This window comes from Astatotilapia calliptera, chromosome 6 (assembly GCF_964374335.1).
Source record: "Astatotilapia calliptera chromosome 6, fAstCal68.1, whole genome shotgun sequence".
In the NCBI taxonomy this organism is placed as follows: domain Eukaryota; kingdom Metazoa; phylum Chordata; class Actinopteri; order Cichliformes; family Cichlidae; genus Astatotilapia; species Astatotilapia calliptera.
This window is the reverse complement of record NC_137427.1, coordinates 43,845,543-43,865,593: the sequence shown is the minus strand read 5'-3', so window position 1 is coordinate 43,865,593 and position 20,051 is coordinate 43,845,543. Positions and strand designations below refer to the sequence as shown.

Here is a 20,051-nt window from a genome sequence, read left to right as displayed (position 1 = left end):
ACAGAGACTTGGAGGAGAGAGACCTAATATTTAATAATCCACATTTCACTGTTTTACTCTTTGGTACAGATGTGGATACTGTATTGTTCTTTCTTTGTGATTTTCTATGTTTAAGTTGTTTGTTGCTGGTTTTTAGTTTGTTTTTTGTCTGTTTGGGAGCTGACACAGTCTCTATGGAGATGGGTTTTTGGGGGGATAGCAGGAGGAGAGAAGCTGCAGAGAGGTGTGTAAGACTGCAACTCTGCTTCCTGGTCCCAACTCTGGATAGTCATATTTTTGGGGAATTTAATAAGTTTGTCCATATTTCTAGAAATGAGAGCTGCTCCATCCAAAGTGGGATGGATGCCGTCTCTCCTAACAAGACCAGGTTTCCTCCGGAAGGTTTGCCAATTATCTATGAAGCCCACATCGTTTCTGGGACACCACTCAGACAGCCAGCAATTTAAGGAGAACATGCGGCTAAACATGTCACTCCCGGTCTGATTGGGGAGGGGACCAGAGAAAACTACAGAGTCCCACATTGTTTTGGAAAAGTTGCACATCGATTCAATGGGTGGCTGTAGCTCAGGTGGCAGAGCAGGTCAGCCACTAATCAGAAGGTCGGTGGTTCGATCCCAGGCTGCCTCCTCGCTGCATGACAAATATCCTTGGGCAAGATACTAACCCTGTGTTTGCCTACTGGTGGTGGTCAGAGGGCCCGGTGGCGCCAGTGTCCGGCAGCCTCACCTCTGTCAGTGCGCCCCAGGGCAGCTGTGGCTACAATGTAGCTTGCCATCGCCAGTGTGTGAATGTGTGTGTGAATGGGTGAATGACTGAATGTAGTGTAAAGCGCTTTGGGGTCCTTAGGGACTAGAAAAGCGCTATACAAATGCAGGCCATTTACCAATATTGATTTTAGTGACCTCCAATTGGCGTAACCGGGTGTCATTACTGCCAATGTGAACTATGATTTTACTGAATTTACGTTTACCCGTAGCCAACAGTTTTACATTTCCCTCAATATTGCCTGCTCTGGCCCCAGGAAGACAATTGACTATGGTTGCTGGTGTCTCTAGCTTCGCATGTCTGAGAACAGAATCACCAATTACCAGAGTTTGACCCCCGGCGAGTGTGTCACCGAGTGGGTAAAACTGGTTAGACACATGAACAGGTTGGTGGTGTACCTGGGGCTTCTGTTTAGGACTATGCTTCCTCCTCACCGTCACCCAGCCGCCCTCTTTCCCCAGCTGCTTGGGGTCTGCCGGGAAACAGCTAGCGGGGCCTACGCTATCTTCGGCTGCACCAGCTACAGGGGCCTGGCTAGCTACGGGTGAATGAAGGGTGCGAAGCCGAGTCTCCAATTCAGTAATCCTGGCCTCCAGAGCTGCAAATATGCTACATTTGTTACAGATATCATTACTGCTAAAGGAGGCCGAGGAGTAACTAAACATCTGACACAATGAGCAGGAAAGTGCAGGAGGGACAGGTGAAGAGGCCATGCTGCTAGCGAGTCGGCTATGAGCTAAGCTAAGCTAGCGAAACAGTAAAAACACAGTGAGTGAATACTTTGGCTATATGTTAGGTAGTGAGTACACAGAAAGTGTATGAAAAAAGGATGTATCTAAAAGTTTTTATTTAATTTGCTAAGCAGATAAGCTACTCAAAAACACCACTGTGCTTGAGCAGGAACAGGAAGTGATATTCTACCGCAGAGAGAGCGAACCCCAAGTGACAGCACCACCAGGAGTCAAACTACTCTTGGTGTAGTTTGACTCTTTTTACTCCTTCTGATAAATCCCCACCATTCGCATTGTTTGTGCTAAAGTGAGCAGGCTTGTAACCAGAGTGAGGGGCAAAGAGTTTGTGTAGCTGTGGGGGTTAAGGCGTGCTGATCGCCTCATCTAAATATAACCATCTCATGGCTAGCTTACATGAGCATGGCCCCAGGCTCCTCTGATTTCCACGACACCTGATCCATAGGGCGCACACCAGGGCATGTGCTCCAAGCTAGAGGAAAACATGTGGTGATTGAGTTTCACTGCTTCCAGCTGGCTGTTTTTGTGCCAGCTGCACACACTAGCATGCATATTAGTTGGAGACGAAGATAAAAAAAAAAAAAAGGAAATGCTTGCTGTGCTGGTGGAAAAACATGTCCAGACATGTCTGAATGTCACAATGAGGCTACACTCAGCCAAACCTCCATTCACATTTTAGGAATTTACACCAGACTTTTGAATCCTGTGACTCACACAAGTGAGTGGGACTGATGTCTATCCTGGTCTGTACTGGAAGAGTGCAAATCAGATTCTGATTGCATTTTCCAGTTTTAACATTTTTGTCCTGTCACTGTGATGTTGTTCATTTTGCAGCTGGAATTGACAAGCAGGCAATAAGACTGGTTGACTGTCCTAAGCTGTAACACAGATACATGGTGGTGCTAACTAATAGACTAATAAAATGGGAGAATTTCAGTTATCAAAAAGTACAAACTTTTTGGGTGGGCCATACCACAAGGCACCAAAAGTGGTCACACCAATTTTAAAACTTAGTAAAAATCCAAATTAACGAGTTACTTAAAAAAAATGTTAGAGGAGTGAATGCATCAGCATGAGAATGAGTTTTTAAAGGTATGAACTTTACATTTGAAGTGTATGATCCTGATAAAAAAACTCTGAAGAAAGAACCCAGAAGGAGCATCCAAGAGGTGACTACAGGTCCTGTTCACGAACTTCACATTAGAAGCTGTTAAAGACCAAAATAAACACTGGCCTTTTAGGAATGTTTGCTGATGCTCTGCAGAAACACAGCAGCTGCAGTGTCACACGAGCTCAAAGGTCAGAGTTTGATCCTTTTTGACACAACAGCAGCTCTTAACATGTGGCATCACTGACCATTTATGTTTATTCACTAATGAGGACAAGGTTGAGCCGAGTCTTTGACATAGCTGATTTTAAAGAGAGGAAAACAACTCAGCTTCTTCTCTGTGATATTAAAGTGGGTCAGACTGTAAAAACAAGTCAACACACTGTTTACTTGAAGCAGCAAATGATGAAAAAAGAATTCAGCAGCTGGTAGAAATCAGATCACATTTTCTTCACTTTTCTTAATTTACATTTTTATTTCTTGCTTTCTTAGCTCACAGTCATTTTTACATCTGAGGGTTCTCGCTTCCTACACTGACTGTCTTCATTATGTCACTTTTAGCAAGTAGGACTCATTTATGGAAAGTTAGAAGGTTTCAACAAATGGCACACTTCTCAATGGCAAACATGATGTCATGGTGATTCTAGGCTTTTAATGTACATTTCTTTGATTTGTTCTTTTCCCGGGTGTTTGAGGCTCTCTCTCTGATGAATTCACACATCCCGTGGATTCTCCAGGTAGCTGTCCTGTATATCCACAGGGCTTCTGGTAGATCCACCCCTTCCTCTTTTGCAGCCATTCAGCCACAGTATGAATGAAATCCCGATATCCTTGCTGTAGATCTTGGTGGATCGGTGACTATCACTCAATGTCTCACTTTCTTCCTGAGTCTATATCTGTATCCAAACTTTTGTGATGAGTTGGCTTAAGGTGCATCACCCATTTTCCACATTGAATTAACTTGTGCAACTTCCTTTGAGCTGACCTCCAACGATGTGATGTTGAACAGTGATGTATTCCACAGTGCCAGTGAGTTCTTGATGAATTTTGTTAGGACACTATTAGCCCCGTACAGTGGGGCAAAAAAGTATTTAGTCAGCCACCGATTGTGCAAGTTCCCCCACTTAAAATGATGACAGAGGTCAGTAATTTGCACCAGAGGTACACTTCAACTGTGAGAGACAGAATGTGAAAAAAAAAATCCATGAATCCACATGGTAGGATTTGTAAAGAATTTATTCGTAAATCAGGGTGGAAAATAAGTATTTGGTCAATAACAAAAATACAACTCAATACTTTGTAACATAACCTTTGTTGGCAATAACAGAGGTCAAACGTTTACTATAGGTCTTTACCAGGTTTGCACACACAGTAGCTGGTATTTTGGCCCATTCCTCCATGCAGATCTTCTCGAGAGCAGTGATGTTTTGGGGCTGTCGCCGAGCAACACGGACTTTCAACTCCCGCCACAGATTTTCTATGGGGTTGAGGTCTGGAGACTGGCTAGGCCACTCCAGGACTTTCAAATGCTTCTTACGGAGCCACTCCTTTGTTGCCCGGGCGGTGTGTTTTGGATCATTGTCATGTTGGAAGACCCAGCCTCGTTTCATCTTCAAAGTTCTCACTGATGGAAGGAGGTTTTGGCTCAAAATCTCACGATACATGGCCCCATTCATTCTGTCCTTAACACGGATCAGTCGTCCTGTCCCCTTGGCAGAAAAACAGCCCCATAGCATGATGTTTCCACCCCCATGCTTCACAGTAGGTATGGTGTTCTTGGGATGCAACTCAGTATTCTTCTTCCTCCAAACACGACGAGTTGAGTTTTTACCAAAAAGTTCTACTTTGGTTTCATCTGACCACATGACATTCTCCCAATCCTCTGCTGTATCATCCATGTGCTCTCTGGCAAACTTCAGACGGGCCTGGACATGCACTGGCTTCAGCAGCGGAACACGTCTGGCACTGCGGGATTTGATTCCCTGCCGTTGTAGTGTGTTACTGATGGTGACCTTTGTTACTTTGGTCCCAGCTCTCTGCAGGTCATTCACCAGGTCCCCCCGTGTGGTTCTGGGATCTTTGCTCACCGTTCTCATGATCATTTTGACCCCACGGGATGAGATCTTGCGTGGAGCCCCAGATCGAGGGAGATTATCAGTGGTCTTGTATGTCTTCCATTTTCTGATGATTGCTCCCACAGTTGATTTTTTCACACCAAGCTGCTTGCCTATTGTAGATTCACTCTTCCCAGTCTGGTGCAGGTCTACAATACTTTTCCTGGTGTCCTTCGAAAGCTCTTTGGTCTTGGCCATGGCGGAGTTTGGAGTCTGACTGTTTGAGGCTGTGGACAGGTGTCTTTTATACAGATGATGAGTTCAAACAGGTGCCATTCATACAGGTAACGAGTGGGGGACAGAAAAGCTTCTTACAGAAGACGTTACAGGTCTGTGAGAGCCAGAGATTTTCCTTGTTTGAGGTGACCAAATACTTATTTTCCACCCTAATTTACGAATAAATTCTTTACAAATCCTACCATGTGAATTCATGGATTTTTTTTTCACATTCTGTCTCTCACAGTTGAAGTGTACCTCTGGTGCAAATTACTGACCTCTGTCATCATTTTAAGTGGGGGAACTTTTTTTTTTTTCTCTGCCCGTTCTGTTGGTTTTTGTCTTTTGCCCTTCTCCCCCGTCCCTCTTCTCAGCTGTTTCTCTTTCCCTCTTTCTTTCTCCCCTTCTTTCCCCCAGTCAAGTCTGTCCCGTATTCAGTAAGTGAAAATAAAATAAACAATAAAAGGTGAATCAAATGGACCATTACGGCAAGGCTGGGATGGTCAGTTTGGTAAAGTAAATCCGTTGGGCATCTTTCTTTGCCTTTAGACAACAATTCTGATGGCAAAAGAGCCAAACGGGACAGGCCAAAAAAAAAAAAAAAAAAAAAAAAAAGTGCGGCGAACTTGCACAATCGGTGGCTGACTAAATACTTTTTTGCCCCACTGTAAAAATACACTAACGCATTCAACATGTTCTCATTACTGAACACTATTATAAATCAATTACCACTGACAACAGAAAGTCATTTGAAAATCAACCATTTGATATCAGGAGCTAGCTTCTCCAGGTAATCGTAGGTTCACCAGATGTTTAGGTTGTATACATCGAGCAGATCATAGTGTTTATTACGTTTTCGTCATTGCATTTGTTTTTAGGAGGGGGGAGTAGCAGTGGGTGAAGGGGTAGTATGAGGGGAGGCTGACCAGCACTGCTGATCTTTAACTGTGAAAGTAGGACTGGAGTAGGATGCTGACACCTGATAGGAGAGCTGTGTGTTGTGTGAAGAAAGAGAAGCTACCTGCGCAGGTGTGCGAACACACACAAACACTTTTTTACTTTTACTTAGGTGAAGAAGTTAAATATTTTGAGTATTTTATCTTCTACCACAGTATTTTAGGAGATGTGTGTAGAAATATCTGTACTGTTGCTTTTCACTGCTCCATCTTCACTTATGGTGACCATCACCTGAGGGCGGAGGGTGTTGCTGGGTAAACTGGTTGCCCTACTTAACCAAAGTCACAGCGAGAGCCTATAAATAACATTACCCATAGATTCCTAACACAAATATGTGTTTATGTATGTGAACTGTTTATTCTCGGCACATGAAGTTATATTTAAAATAAACTCCTGAACCAAGCCTAGTGGAAACTAACACCTCATGTACTCACGCTCATGCTGCTTCCTTCCTTGTGAGAAATCTTTGGCTGAAACTATTCTAACCCTTAATTTGTTGGGTTAAAAAAGACAAAAAGTTCCAGTTTTAAAAATACCTTTACCTTTCACATACTGCATGCATTTAAAAATAATTTGACCTTTTTTCAAAAACTACCTTCACATTTGAACAAAATCTAAACGTGAAGAATGACAGATATATGTTGGCATTACAATAGTAATGGATTCTAACCTATTTATAAAACTGTGGACACTTAACGTTGGCTTATTGTAAGTTATCTGGCTGAAGAAACCCCCCATGGATGGCCACAGCACAAAGGACTGGAAGTAACACAAGATGGTCAAAACCCCAGCTCCTGGTTGATGGAAAAGATTACCAGGGCACGTCGACCTGATTGCCTCCTACATTCACTACAAGCCTACGAATCCATGCTCCATACATGGATACTGGAGTTCTTGGCTCTATACAGTGGGGCAAAAAAGTATTTAGTCAGCCACCGATTGTGCAAGTTCCCCCACTTAAAATGATGACAGAGGTCAGTAATTTGCACCAGAGGTACACTTCAACTGTGAGAGACAGAATGTGAAAAAAAATCCATGAATTCACAAGGTAGGATTTGTAAAGAATTTATTCGTAAATCAGGGTGGAAAATAAGTATTTGGTCACCTCAAACAAGGAAAATCTCTGGCTCTCACAGACCTGTAACGTCTTCTGTAAGAAGCTTTTCTGTCCCCCACTCGTTACCTGTATGAATGGCACCTGTTTGAACTCATCATCTGTATAAAAGACACCTGTCCACAGCCTCAAACAGTCAGACTCCAAACTCCGCCATGGCCAAGACCAAAGAGCTTTCGAAGGACACCAGGAAAAGTATTGTAGACCTGCACCAGACTGGGAAGAGTGAATCTACAATAGGCAAGCAGCTTGGTGTGAAAAAATCAACTGTGGGAGCAATCATCAGAAAATGGAAGACATACAAGACCACTGATAATCTCCCTCGATCTGGGGCTCCACGCAAGATCTCATCCCGTGGGGTCAAAATGATCATGAGAACGGTGAGCAAAGATCCCAGAACCACACGGGGGGACCTGGTGAATGACCTGCAGAGAGCTGGGACCAAAGTAACAAAGGTCACCATCAGTAACACACTACAACGGCAGGGAATCAAATCCCGCAGTGCCAGACGTGTTCCGCTGCTGAAGCCAGTGCATGTCCAGGCCCGTCTGAAGTTTGCCAGAGAGCACATGGATGATACAGCCGAGGATTGGGAGAATGTCATGTGGTCAGATGAAACCAAAGTAGAACTTTTTGGTATAAACTCAACTCGTCGTGTTTGGAGGAAGAAGAATACTGAGTTGCATCCCAAGAACACCATACCTACTGTGAAGCATGGGGGTGGAAACATCATGCTATGGGGCTGTTTTTCTGCCAAGGGGACAGGACGACTGATCCGTGTTAAGGACAGAATGAATGGGGCCATGTATCGTGAGATTTTGAGCCAAAACCTCCTTCCATCAGTGAGAACTTTGAAGATGAAACGAGGCTGGGTCTTCCAACATGACAATGATCCAAAACACACCGCCCGGGCAACAAAGGAGTGGCTCCGTAAGAAGCATTTGAAAGTCCTGGAGTGGCCTAGCCAGTCTCCAGACCTCAACTAGAAAATCTGTGGCGGGAGTTGAAAGTCCGTGTTGCTCGGCGACAGCCCCAAAACATCACTGCTCTCGAGAAGATCTGCATGGAGGAATGGGCCAAAATACCAGCTACTGTGTGTGCAAACCTGGTAAAGACCTATAGTAAACGTTTGACCTCTGTTATTGCCAACAAAGGTTATGTTACAAAGTATTGAGTTGTATTTTTGTTATTGACCAAATACTTATTTTCCACCCTGATTTACGAATAAATTCTTTACAAATCCTACCATGTGGATTCATGGATTTTTTTTTCACATTCTGTCTCTCACAGTTGAAGTGTACCTCTGGTGCAAATTACTGACCTCTGTCATCATTTTAGGTGGGGGAACTTGCACAATCGGTGGCTGACTGAATACTTTTTTGCCCCACTGTAGTACCACCTGAATGAGGTGTTTCTGGTCACACAGGTGCTTGGGTATCTCCCAGAAGAACTGCTGAAGGTGGAAAGAACATCTCTGCTTTGACCCACACACAGATAAACTGTTGAAGGTGGATCAGTGGGCATTTCAGCAAACTTTGGATAAAAGAAAACAACAAAACCAAACAAAGTTGAATATAAATATTCCCAAAGATTCTAATGAATAAACACTGCTCTACATTTCGGTCTTAAACTGAAGCCCCAGGTACACCACCAACATGTTCATGTGTCTAACCGTTTTTCCCCACTCTGCGACACACCCACTGGGGGTCAAACTCTGGTAATTGGTGATTCTGTTCTCAGACATGCGAAGCTAGAGACACCAGCAACCATAGTCAGTTGTCTTCCAGGGGCCAGAGCAGGCGACATTGGGGGAAATGTAAAACTGCTGGCCAAGGGTAAACGCAAATTTAGTAAAATCATAATTCACGTCGGCAGTAATGACACCCGGTTACAAACTAAAAACCAGCAACAAACAACTTAAACATCAACAATTACAAAGAAAGAACAATACAGTATCCACATCTGTACACAGCAAATTCAAAAGTGTTAAATGTTTTGGTGTTAATAGTCTTCTTGCAAAAGTAGAGTTAATTTTACTCTAAGCAGAGTCACATTCTTTTAATGTAACTCTGAGGTGTAAATTGATAGTAGTTAAAATCGAGTGTTAAAAATGAGTGTTTCTCTGTCAAATCTGGAGGTGTTACAATGGAAACATTAACTCTTGACCTCTTAACTCTGAACTCCTACAGGGGCTATGACACCAATAGAGTAAATTCACAGACTCCGCCCCCAGCACGGCTCCAATCGAAGCTGAAGTGAAGCCGTTTCAGAACATTTTGCTCTACATATTTGAGTTGTTTGCCATGCTTGGTAAGTCATTTTTTCAAAGATTGTTTCAATTATTATTATGAGCTTTTACTTCTGTGGCTCTTTGGAGTTGAGACAAAGCTGTGTGAAAGGCATTAGCCATGTTGCTCGGTGATAGCATAATATTATGTTTTAGCTAGCTGAAAGGTATTGTTTGCGGGCAAATACCACAGCCTTGAAAAAAGCTTGCATGAGAATTTTCAGTCAAACCTTTGGTCAAATACACCTAAAACAATGTGTAGAATGTGAAATGTTGGTATAATGGTGCTACTTGAAGCCTGAAAACGATCACCCATAAAAAAAATTAAAAAAAACACGAGCAGCAGCAGACGTCCTGACTGGGTTCTACGTTAGCATAGATCCCTCCAGAGTTTTGTGCACACGGTTTAGGTAAAAATGAAAAAGGTTGAGGTTTTACATTTAGTTCAGTATTACCTGTTGCCTGTGTCCTTGTCTTTTGGGAAAATACTCTACACAAGTAATGGCTCAAAGAGGATTCCTTTTTTTTTTTTTTTACTGTGCTGCAATTGTTTACTGGATTATTTGTGCCATTAATTAGTGTCAACTAATTTTTATTCAATCTCCGCACAGGATATGCTTGTGAAGATGGAATATGTGGGAGAGCAGAAGTGCGTTGAAGTTCCACAAAGGGATGAATGAAGGACATGCATATTGTATTGAAGAAATAAGTGATGAGAATGCTGTTATTTGCATTTACCATGTCAGACCTTTTGATAAACAAAATTCTAAATAAAGTGAGAACATGTATACTGTTACGTCTTTCAGAAAATGTTTTGAAATTGTGGTGCACAGTTCAGAATAAATGTTTTTCAAAAACCATTGCATCTTTTTAGTAAATGTTTATTTCCAAAAGAAATTTCTAGAAGTTCAGAACAGTAAAATTCCCGCTTTTTAGAATGAATTAGAAGATAACTCTTACGTAGTTAAACTAAAATACTCTTTGAGAGTTAATATATAAACTCTTAACACCAAGTGTTAAATTATCAACTCCAGACAGATTTGGTGTTTAACACTAAATCAGAGTTAACGTACCAACTCTCCAAAAAGAGTTAAATTAACACTCTCTGGTGTGGACCCATATAGACACTTTAATAGTGTTGAAATCAAATCCGACAGTGTTAATTTGGACATGCTGGATTTGCTGTGTACCAAAGAGTAAAACAGTGAAATGTGGATTATTAAATATTAGGTCTCTCTCCTCCAAGTCTCTGTTAGAATAGAATAGAAATAGAATATAATTCAACTTTATTGTCATTGCACATGCACAGGTACAGGGCAATGAAATGCAGTTTGCATCCATCCAGAAGTGCTTTAGTGATATAGATATATTACAATATATATTAGCAATAATATAGATATGTGAGTATATTACAGAAATGGGTCTATTATGGTATGTTATAATGTACACAGTATGAAGTATGTTGTGAATATTCTATAACTATAAGTATGTACAGGCTGTAGTGAGTACAAGCTATGTACAGGCTATGAACAGGATATAAATATGAAAAACTATACAGAATATGAAATAAATAACTTTACAGAATCTGAGATATACAGCTATACAGAAATGGGAACTATGCAAGTTGTAAACAGTTGTAGGATTAAAGATTATCGAATGTACAGAATGATTATTTACACAGAGCTATACAGTAGTGCAGTTAAGATAAGTGAGGGTGTAGATAGTTTCTACAGAGGCTATATAAAGTGCTAGTGGTTGTGAGTGGTGGTTCAGTCCATGTTATTATTGTGTGTTTGAGGGTACAGTTGTCCATTGTGGGTGTGTGTATGTTCAGTCCATGAGTTTAACGTGGGTCAGATGTCAGGAGGCAGAGTTCAGGAGTCTGACAGCTGTGGGGAAGAAGCTGTTCCGGTACCTGGTGGTCTTAGTCCAGAGGCTCCTGTGGCGCCTCCCAGAGGGCAGGAGGGTGAAGAGTCCATGTGATGGGTGACTGGGGTCTTTGATGATTTTCCAAGCCCTTTTCAGACACCGCTTCCTGTAGATGTCATTTATGGCAGGAAGTGGTGCTCCGGCGATGCGCTGGGCAGTTCTCACGACCCTCTGCAACGCCTTCCGGTCCGAGGCAGAGCAGTTCCCGTACCAGACTGTTATACGGTTGGTCAGGATGCTCTCGATGGTGCAACGATAGAAGTTCACCAGGATCTCTGAGGACAGGTGGTTCTTCCTCAGAGTCCTCAAGAAGAAGAGGCGCTGGTGAGCCTTCTTGACCAGCTTGGAGCAGCTGGTCGTCCAGGTGAGATCCTCGGAGATGTGGACTCCCAGGAACTTGAAGCTGCTCACACGCTCCACAGCCGTCCCCTTAATGTGGATGGGTGGATGTGGGTCAGCATTCCTCCTGTAGTCCACGATGAGCTCCTTGGTCTTCTCGGTGTTAAGCAGCAGGTTGTTTGTGTCGCACCACTCAGCCAGACGATCCACCTCCTCCCTGTAGGCGGCCTCATTGTTGTCACTGATGAGGCCAATCACCGTGGTGTCATCTGCAAACTTAATGATGGTGTTGGAACCATCAGCAGGTCTGCAGTCGTGGGTGAAGAGGGAGTAGAGGAAAGGGCTCATCACACAGCCTTGTGGTACACCGGTGTTCATCGTGATTGTAGATGAGCAGCGGTTATCCAGCCGGACATGTTGGGGACGGTTGGTCAGGAAGTCCAGTAACCATTTGCAGATGAGGGAACTGATGCCCAGGTCTGTCAGTTTCCTGATGAGTTGTGAGGGGTGGATTGTATTGAATGCTGAACTGAAGTCTATAAACAGCATTCTGGTGTAGGTGTTGTTGTTGTCCAGGTGTGAGAGGACAGAGTGCAGTGCGATGGAGACTGCATCCTCTGTGCTCCTGTTCTGGCGGTATGCGAATTGGTGGAGGTCCAGGGTGGGGGGGAGACAGGATTTGAAGTGTGCTAGGACCAGCTGCTCTAAGCACTTAGTGATGATGGGGGTGAGTGCTACTGGGCGGTAATCATTGAGGCAAGATGGGTTGGAGTTTTTGGGTATCGGGACGATGGAGGTGGATTTGAAGCAGGCCGGTACCACAGCGTGGGCCAAGGACAGGTTGAATATGTCTGTCAGCAGTCCTGCAAGCTCCCCAGAACACACTCTGAGAACACGCCCGGGGATGCCATCAGGGCCTGCAGCCTTGTGGACATTGATCCTGCTCAGCACCGCTCGTAAATCGGTGGGGGAGAGAGTCAGAGGTTGGTGGTCTGGCGTCATGTCTGCTTTGGTTGTGGTTGTGGGGTTCCCTCGCTCAAAACGAGCATAAAAGTTGTTGAGCTCGTTGAGGAAGGAGACATCAGAGGATGCGGGGGAGGGTTTGGTGGTCCTGTAGTCTGTAATGGTCTGGAGTCCTTGCCACATGCGTCGGGGGTTGGAGTTGGAGAAGTGTTCTTCTACCTTCTTTTTGTAATGGTGTTTGGCTTTTTTGATGCCCTTCTTTAGATTAGCCCTGGCTGTGCTGTAGGCGTGTGCATCTCCTGACCTAAAGGCGGTGTTGCGGGCCTTCGGGAGGAGACGAACATCCCGGTTCATCCAAGGCTTCTGGTTGGGGTACATGGTGATCCGTTTCTGGGTGGTGACACTGTCTGTGGTTTCGGAGATGTAATCCAGTACAGATGAGGCGTACTGGTCCAGGTCTGTGTGGCTGAACATATTCCAGTCTGTGTTTTTAAATCTGTCCTGGAGCACTGCGTCTGTCCCCTCTGGCCACACTTTAATTGTCCTCACAGCAGGTTTCACACGTTGGATGAGTGGTGAATACCTAGGTGTGAGGAACAGGGAGAGATGGTCCAATTGTCCAATGTGGGGGAGGGGTGTGGCTTTGTAGGCTCTAGCCAGGTTGGAATACACATGGTCTAAAGTCTTGTCTCCTCTGGTGTGGCAGGAGACATCTTGGTGGAATCTGGGGAGGACTGTCTTTAAGTTGGTGTGGTTGAAGTCGCCAGCAACAATAAAAGCAGCCTCGGGGTGTTTATTCTGGTGTTTGTTAATGGCTGCAGAAAGTTCTTTCATGGCCAACCTAGCATTAGCGTCGGGGGGGATATACACGGCAGTGAGTATGATTGAAGTGAGTTCTCTGGGGAGATAATAAGGTCTGCATTTGACCATTAAAAACTCCGCATTACGTGAGCAGTGACTCTCAGTAGTAGTGGAGTTCATGCACCAAGCATTGTTAATATAAATGCACAAACCTCCACCTCTGGTCTTGCCGGAGTCATCTGCTAGCCTGTCGGCTCGGTGTGTGTGGCGTCCTGCTAACTCGATAGCATTGTCCGGGCAGCTGTTGTTCAGCCATGTTTCGGTGAAAAACATGACATTTGAGTCCATAATCTGTCTTTTGTTAGTGATGGAGAGCCGTATCTCATCCATTTTGTTTGCCAGAGAACGGACATTGGCGAGAAAAATACTGGGTAAAGGCAGCCGGTGTGGTGTTAGCGTTAGCTTAGCCCGTAGCCCTCCGCGCCTACCTCGCCTTTGTTTACGATCTCGGCGCTGTCTGCGTGCACTTCCGCCCGGCCGGGGAGAGTGGGCAGCCTCCGGTGTTCTGGAGATCTCTGGGATGAGTCGGAGATCGGCGATAAAACTGTTGGAGTTGTGAGCCCAGATGTCCAGAAGCTCTTGTCTGCTGTAGGTCAGCAACGCACAGCAATTCTGGACGAATAATCCGGTAAAAAGTAGATAAAAAACCGCTAAATAGCAGATTCTGGAGAGACGCTGAGCCTCGCGTTGTTCACGCGCAGCCATCTTGGAATAGAGATACATGACTTAGTACATGACTTAATAATTGATCAACAAATTGATTTACTCTGCCTTATAGAAACCTGGTTACAGCAGGATGATTATGTTAGTTTAAATGAATCAACACCCCCGAGTCATTCTAACTACCGGAAACCTCGAAGCACAGGCCGAGGGGGCCGTGTGGCAGCAATTTTTCACACCAGCCTATTAATCAACCAAAGACCCAGACAGACTTTTAATTCAAATTCAAATTTTATTTGTCACATACACAACCATACACAGTATGACATGAGGTGAAATGCTTGTAGCTGTGCAGTGCCAGACAATTAAATTACAGTAGGTTTCCAGTAAGATATAAAAATTCAGAGCTTACTAAAAAAATTTACAGCTTTAACTTTGAAATTTACAGTAAGAATGTTCAAATAACAGTTTACGTAAGAGATTAGTAGTCAAAAGAATTATAAATTACAGGAAGTGTGCAAGAAGAAAAACCAGAGTGCGTGCGGTGATGTGTGTGAGAGTCATGTCCTACACCTGGTTCAGGGCCTGAATAGCATGGAGGAAGAAGCTCCTCCTCATTCTCTCAGTTTTGGCCTTAATGGAGTGGAAGCGCTTCCCAGACCTCAAAAGTGAGAAGAGTCCATTGTTGGGATGGGAGAGGTCCAACATAATCTTCCTGGTTTTGACCTTGCACCGCTTGGTGTAGATGGACAACAGGTCAGGAAGCTCTGATCATTTGAAAGCCTGATGCTTAGCCTCGTCCACCCCAGCTGTAAAACTCAGAAACCAGTCTTACTTGTTATCATCTATCGTCCACCTGGGCCTTACACAGAGTTTCTGTCTGATTTCTCAGACTTTATATCTAATTTAGTTCTGAGCTCAGATAAAATAATTATTGTGGGTGATTTTAACATCCATGTAGATGCTAAAAATGACAGCCTCAACATGGCATTTAATCTGTTATTAGACTCAATGGGCTTCTCTCAAAATGTAAAAGAACCCACCCACCACTTTAATCACACTCTAGATCTTGTTTTAATATATGGCATCGAAACTGAACATTTAACATTGTTTCCTGAAAACCCTCTGCTGTCTGATCATTTCCTGATAACATATATATTTACAATAATTGATTACACAGCAGTGGAGAGTAGACTTCATCACAGTAGATGTCTTTCTGAAAGCGCTGTAACTAAGTTTAAGAATATAATCCACCCACTGTTATCATCTTCAATGCCCTGTACCAACATAGAGCAGCTATCTGAACGCTGCTCCAACAGAGGTCGATTATCTTGTTAATAATTTTACCTCCTCACTACGTACGACTCTGGATACTGTAGCTCCTGTGAAAACTAAGGTCTCTAATCAGAAGTACCTGACTCCGTGGTATAATTCTCAAACACGTAGCCTAAAGCAGATAACTCGTAAGCTGGAGAGGAAATGGCATGTCACAAATTTAGAAGATCATCATTTAGCCTGGAGAAATAGTTTGCTGCTTTATAAGAAAGCCCTCCGCAAAGCCAGAACATCTTACTATTCATCACTGATTGAAGGAAATAAGAACAACCCCAGGTTTCTCTTCAGCACTGTAGCCAGGCTGACAAACAGTCAGAGCTCTGTTGAGCCAACCATCCCTTTAACGTTAACTAGTAATGACTTCATGAACTTCTTCACAAATAACAATTTAATCATTAGAGAAAAAATTACCAATAATCATCCCACAGATGTAATATTATCTACAGCTACTCTTAGTACCAATTGATCTTTCTGAGTTAACTTCAATAATTACTTCCTCCAAACCATCAACATGTCTTTTAGACCCCATTCCTACAAAACTGCTCAAAGAAGTCCTGCCATTAATTAATGCTTCAATCTTAAATATGATCAACCTATCTCTAATGATCGGCTATGTACCACAGGCCTTCAAGCTGGCTGTAGTTAAACCTTTACTCAAAAAGCATCTCTAGACCCAGCTGTCTTAACTAATTATAGGCCAATCTCCAACCTTCCTTTATATCAAACATCCTTGAAAGAGTAGTTGTCAAACAGCTAACAGATCATCTGCAGAGGAATGGCTTATTTGAAGAGTTTCAGTCAGGTTTCAGAGCTCATCACAGCACAGAAACAGCTTTAGTGAAGGTTACAAATGATCTTCTTATGGCCTCTGACAGTGGACTCATCTCTGTGCTTGTCCTGCTAGACCTCAGTGCAGCATTCGATACTGTCGACCATAATATCTTATTAGAGCGATTAGAACATGCTGTAGGTATTACAGGTACTGTGCTGCAGTGGTTTGTATCATATCTATCTAATAGACTCCAGTTTGTACATGTAAATGGAGAGTCCTCTTCACACACTGAGGTTAATTATGGCGTTCCACAAGGTTCAGTGCTAGGACCAATTCTGTTTACATTATACATGCTTCCCTTAGGCAGCATCATTAGAAGACATAGCATACATTTACACTGCTATGCAGATGACACCCAGCTCTATCTGTCCATGAAGCCAGATAACACACACCAATGAGTTAAACTGCAGGAATGTCTTAAAGACATAAAGACCTGGATGGCCGCTAACTTTCTGCTTCTTAATTCAGATCAAACTGAGGTTATTGTACTCGGCCCTGAAAATCTTAGAAATATCTAACCAGATTCTTACTCTGGATGGCATTACCTTGGCCTCCAGTAACACTGTGAGGAACCTTGGAGTCATTTTTGACCAGGACATGTCCTTCAATGCACATATTAAACAAATATGTAAGACTCCATTTGTGCAACATCTCTAAATTTAGAAATATCCTGTCTCAGAGTGATGCTGAAAAACTAGTTCATGCATTTATTACTTCCAGGCTGGGCGACTGTAATTCATTATTATCAGGAAGTCCTAAAAACTCCCTGAAAAGCCTTCAGTTAATCTAAAATGCTGCACCAAGAGCAGATTTCTCCTGTTTTGGCTTCCCTTCACTGGCTCCCTGTTAAATCCATTATTCAAAATCCTGCTCCTCACATACAAGGTCTGAAATAATCAGGCCCCATCTTATCTTAATGACCTTGTAGTACCATATCACCCTATTAGAGCACTTCACTCTCACACTGCAGGCCTACTTGTTGTTCCTAGAGTATTTAAAAGTAGAATGGGAGGCACAGCCTTCAGTTTTCAGGCCCCTCTTCTGTGGAACCAGCTTCCAGTTTGGATTCTTCCTGTTAAAAGGGAGTTTTTCCTTCCCACTGTCGCCAAAGTGCTTGCTCAAAAGGGGTCATATGATTGTTGGGTTTTCGTCTGTATCTATTATTGTAGGATCTACTGAATACATTGAACTGAATACATTTCAGCGGTACGCTGGTTGCAGAGGGCTGTAGTCTCTGTTTGAACCATGTGGTCAGCTGGGTTTCTGTGTGGATACACTCACCGTCCAGAACATGTGAGCTTAAAGTGTAATGGTATGTGAATAATGGATAACACATATGAAGACCAAAGCTTCTTCCTGTTCTTCTTTTGCTCACCAGCTGAATGTAAACAAAGCTGTCCCAACATAACCGGTCGATGACTAAAGGCCTCAAACCTTTAAGCTTCCAGGTTTTCATCCGTTGTCTACTGCAGGTCATGCATGTTCTTATTCAGAGCGTATTTCTAAAGATCTATCATTTACAGAAGTTTTAAATAAAAACGTCAATTCTGAATTGCTTCCATCAGAAAGTTAGATTTGGATTTGTTGTGCGATTGGATATGCTCTTCTTTTAAAGCATCCTAAAGCTTAAACCGGATCACCTTTGTCCGACCTGCCTCTCTGCAGATGTCCTTATGGTCTATTTCACTGTTTCGTTGAGCCAGTGAAAGTTCACTATGATTTAAAAACCACTCTGAAACATTTTCCGATGTCTTCCCCAGTTACAGTGAAAAACTGAGGACAGCCTATATTCAGTTCCATCTGGAAAAAAGGATCCAATATTTTCCTCTGGCTGTGGCTCGGTGTTTTTAGTCCGTGTGGTGAAGTAAAAACTAAACTGGAATCAAAAGCATCTCATGGAATGTACAAACAAAATGTCCGAAAGTCTTCAGACTCTCCAGTCATCCAGAATTAGAGCAATTCAAACCTTTCTTTACGCACCTTTGAGCCCTGGCTTTGCGTGCAGTGTTTGAGGCTGGCTTTCCATATTTTCTGCCATTTTCCCCTCTTTGGATGTTGGCTCCTGTGAAAGTAGGTCGACCACAGTGGAAGCTTGGCTTTCCTCCTCACAGACGCTTCCTCACTTTGGGTTTTCTCTGCAGGAGGAAAAAGCTCTCACTGTGCTTGGCTAGGCTCTTTGACAAAAACAAATCTGAGCATCACTGGGTTTGTGAGATGAACTCAAAAAGCCTTTCCACTTCCCCCAGCCACTGTCTTCAGCTTGTTTTTTCTTCTTCTTTTCTTTTTTTAATAAAAATAATAAAAATCTTCGCTCTGCGTGTTAGCATTGATACTCCAGTTAAAGGAAACGGTAAAATTCACTAATGTTGTAAATATAAGTTCATAAGGCCCAACAAGAATGGAGACTAGCAGCTTTGAGGAGGATTCGTGTCAGCTTTGACCCTCAGCACGTGCTGAGCTCGTTGGCTCCATCATAACGCTTCAGGTTTAAAGGAGGAGTTACAGCTAAGAACAATAAAGTCTTAATTATTTTAGATCAACTTCAAATGCTGTATAGACAATAATTTTCTACAATACAATAATTATAGTTCTACAACTGTTTACAACTCTTTATAGCTGTTTATTAATACTCAGAATTGTATATCTACAATCTGTATAGTTTCATATTTTTAACCATATTTATATCCTCTTCATAGCCTGTGCATAGCTTATACACTATAGCCTGTACATACTTATAGTATATTCATAATATACCTTCATACCGTGTACATTGTAACATAATAATAGATCCATATTCTGTAATATATCTATATTATTGCTAAAGCACTTTCTGGATGGATGCAAACTGCATTTCGTTGCCTTGTACTTGTGACATGTGCAATGACAATAAAGTTGAATTCTATTCTATTCTATTACTGCCAAACAATAAATCTTTTTACCCTTTTCCTCTTACAGTCAGTCAAAATGTATATGTGTCGCCTGTTGATGCCTTGATATGTAAAACACCTTTAGAGTGATGCTCTGCAGAATTTAAAGATATCAAATAACACTAAAAGCAATAAAAAATAATCATCAAAAAAATACAAACATATAAAATCACAAATATGTTGTAAAATCATTAAAAGGAAACTAAGAATGACGTGATTTTTGTCATAATTTTTTAGTTTGGGATTAAACTGAGTTTGAATCGCCAAAAACACAACCCTAACAGTTTCAGCCATACATCTGATATGAAGAAAAACCCACAAAGTTAAACAAGTACTGCAAGAGTTCCTTGGAAACAGAAAGGAAAATAAGTTTAAACCATCCTGAAATCTGAGGCCTGGTCACATTTTTTTCCATCTTTCAGTATTACCACCTCATCCCTGCTCCTTCCTCTCTGTCTCTCCTGGCAAAGCGCCTGGACTCAAACATCCCCCCTCACGAATATACACTTAACCCTCTTCCTCTCACTCACCACCCTCCAAACCACCACCACCACCACCACCATCTAAACATATCCTGCCCTGGCTCACTGGATAACTTTCCATGAGCCTTTGATTGACACCAGAGACTTTTTTCCCTCCTTCCCACAAAACCAATCCTATCCCCAATCATCACTGGGAAAGAAAAGGAGGAGAAAAACACTTCTCCACGAATCATGGCCTGGAACCAGATGTTCACAACTAACAATGAAAGAAGGAGAAAACTCTCTGCTACTATGCCTAGGCTGTTATTAGAGCAGTGCAGGCTCTTTTTTATAGCATGAGAAAAAATGAGGAGCTTCATCCAAAAAATACAGCCTTCCCACTCCTTTCTTAGCGTACTTGGACAACTGACGAT

The 20,051-nt window shown here is 42.7% G+C and overlaps 2 long non-coding RNA genes across 4 annotated transcripts in view; one reads left to right on the top strand and one right to left on the bottom strand.

The window, feature by feature from the left end:
• Positions 1 to 20,051, bottom strand: part of LOC145429620 (uncharacterized) — a 49,060-nt gene that overhangs the window by 10,643 nt on the left and 18,366 nt on the right. For 2 of the 3 annotated variants that reach the window (XR_013909882.1, XR_013909880.1), the window contains exon 2: positions 18,210 to 18,364. The exons of the other annotated variant lie outside the window; for it this stretch is intronic. This is a non-coding gene — a long non-coding RNA (uncharacterized LOC145429620). The remainder of the gene's footprint in view (positions 1 to 18,209; positions 18,365 to 20,051) is intronic. 3 annotated transcript variants of the gene reach the window in all.
• LOC145429621 (uncharacterized) lies at positions 9,192 to 10,170 on the top strand. Its single transcript, XR_013909883.1, has 2 exons — positions 9,192 to 9,333; positions 9,922 to 10,170. It is a non-coding gene; the product is annotated as an uncharacterized LOC145429621 (long non-coding RNA).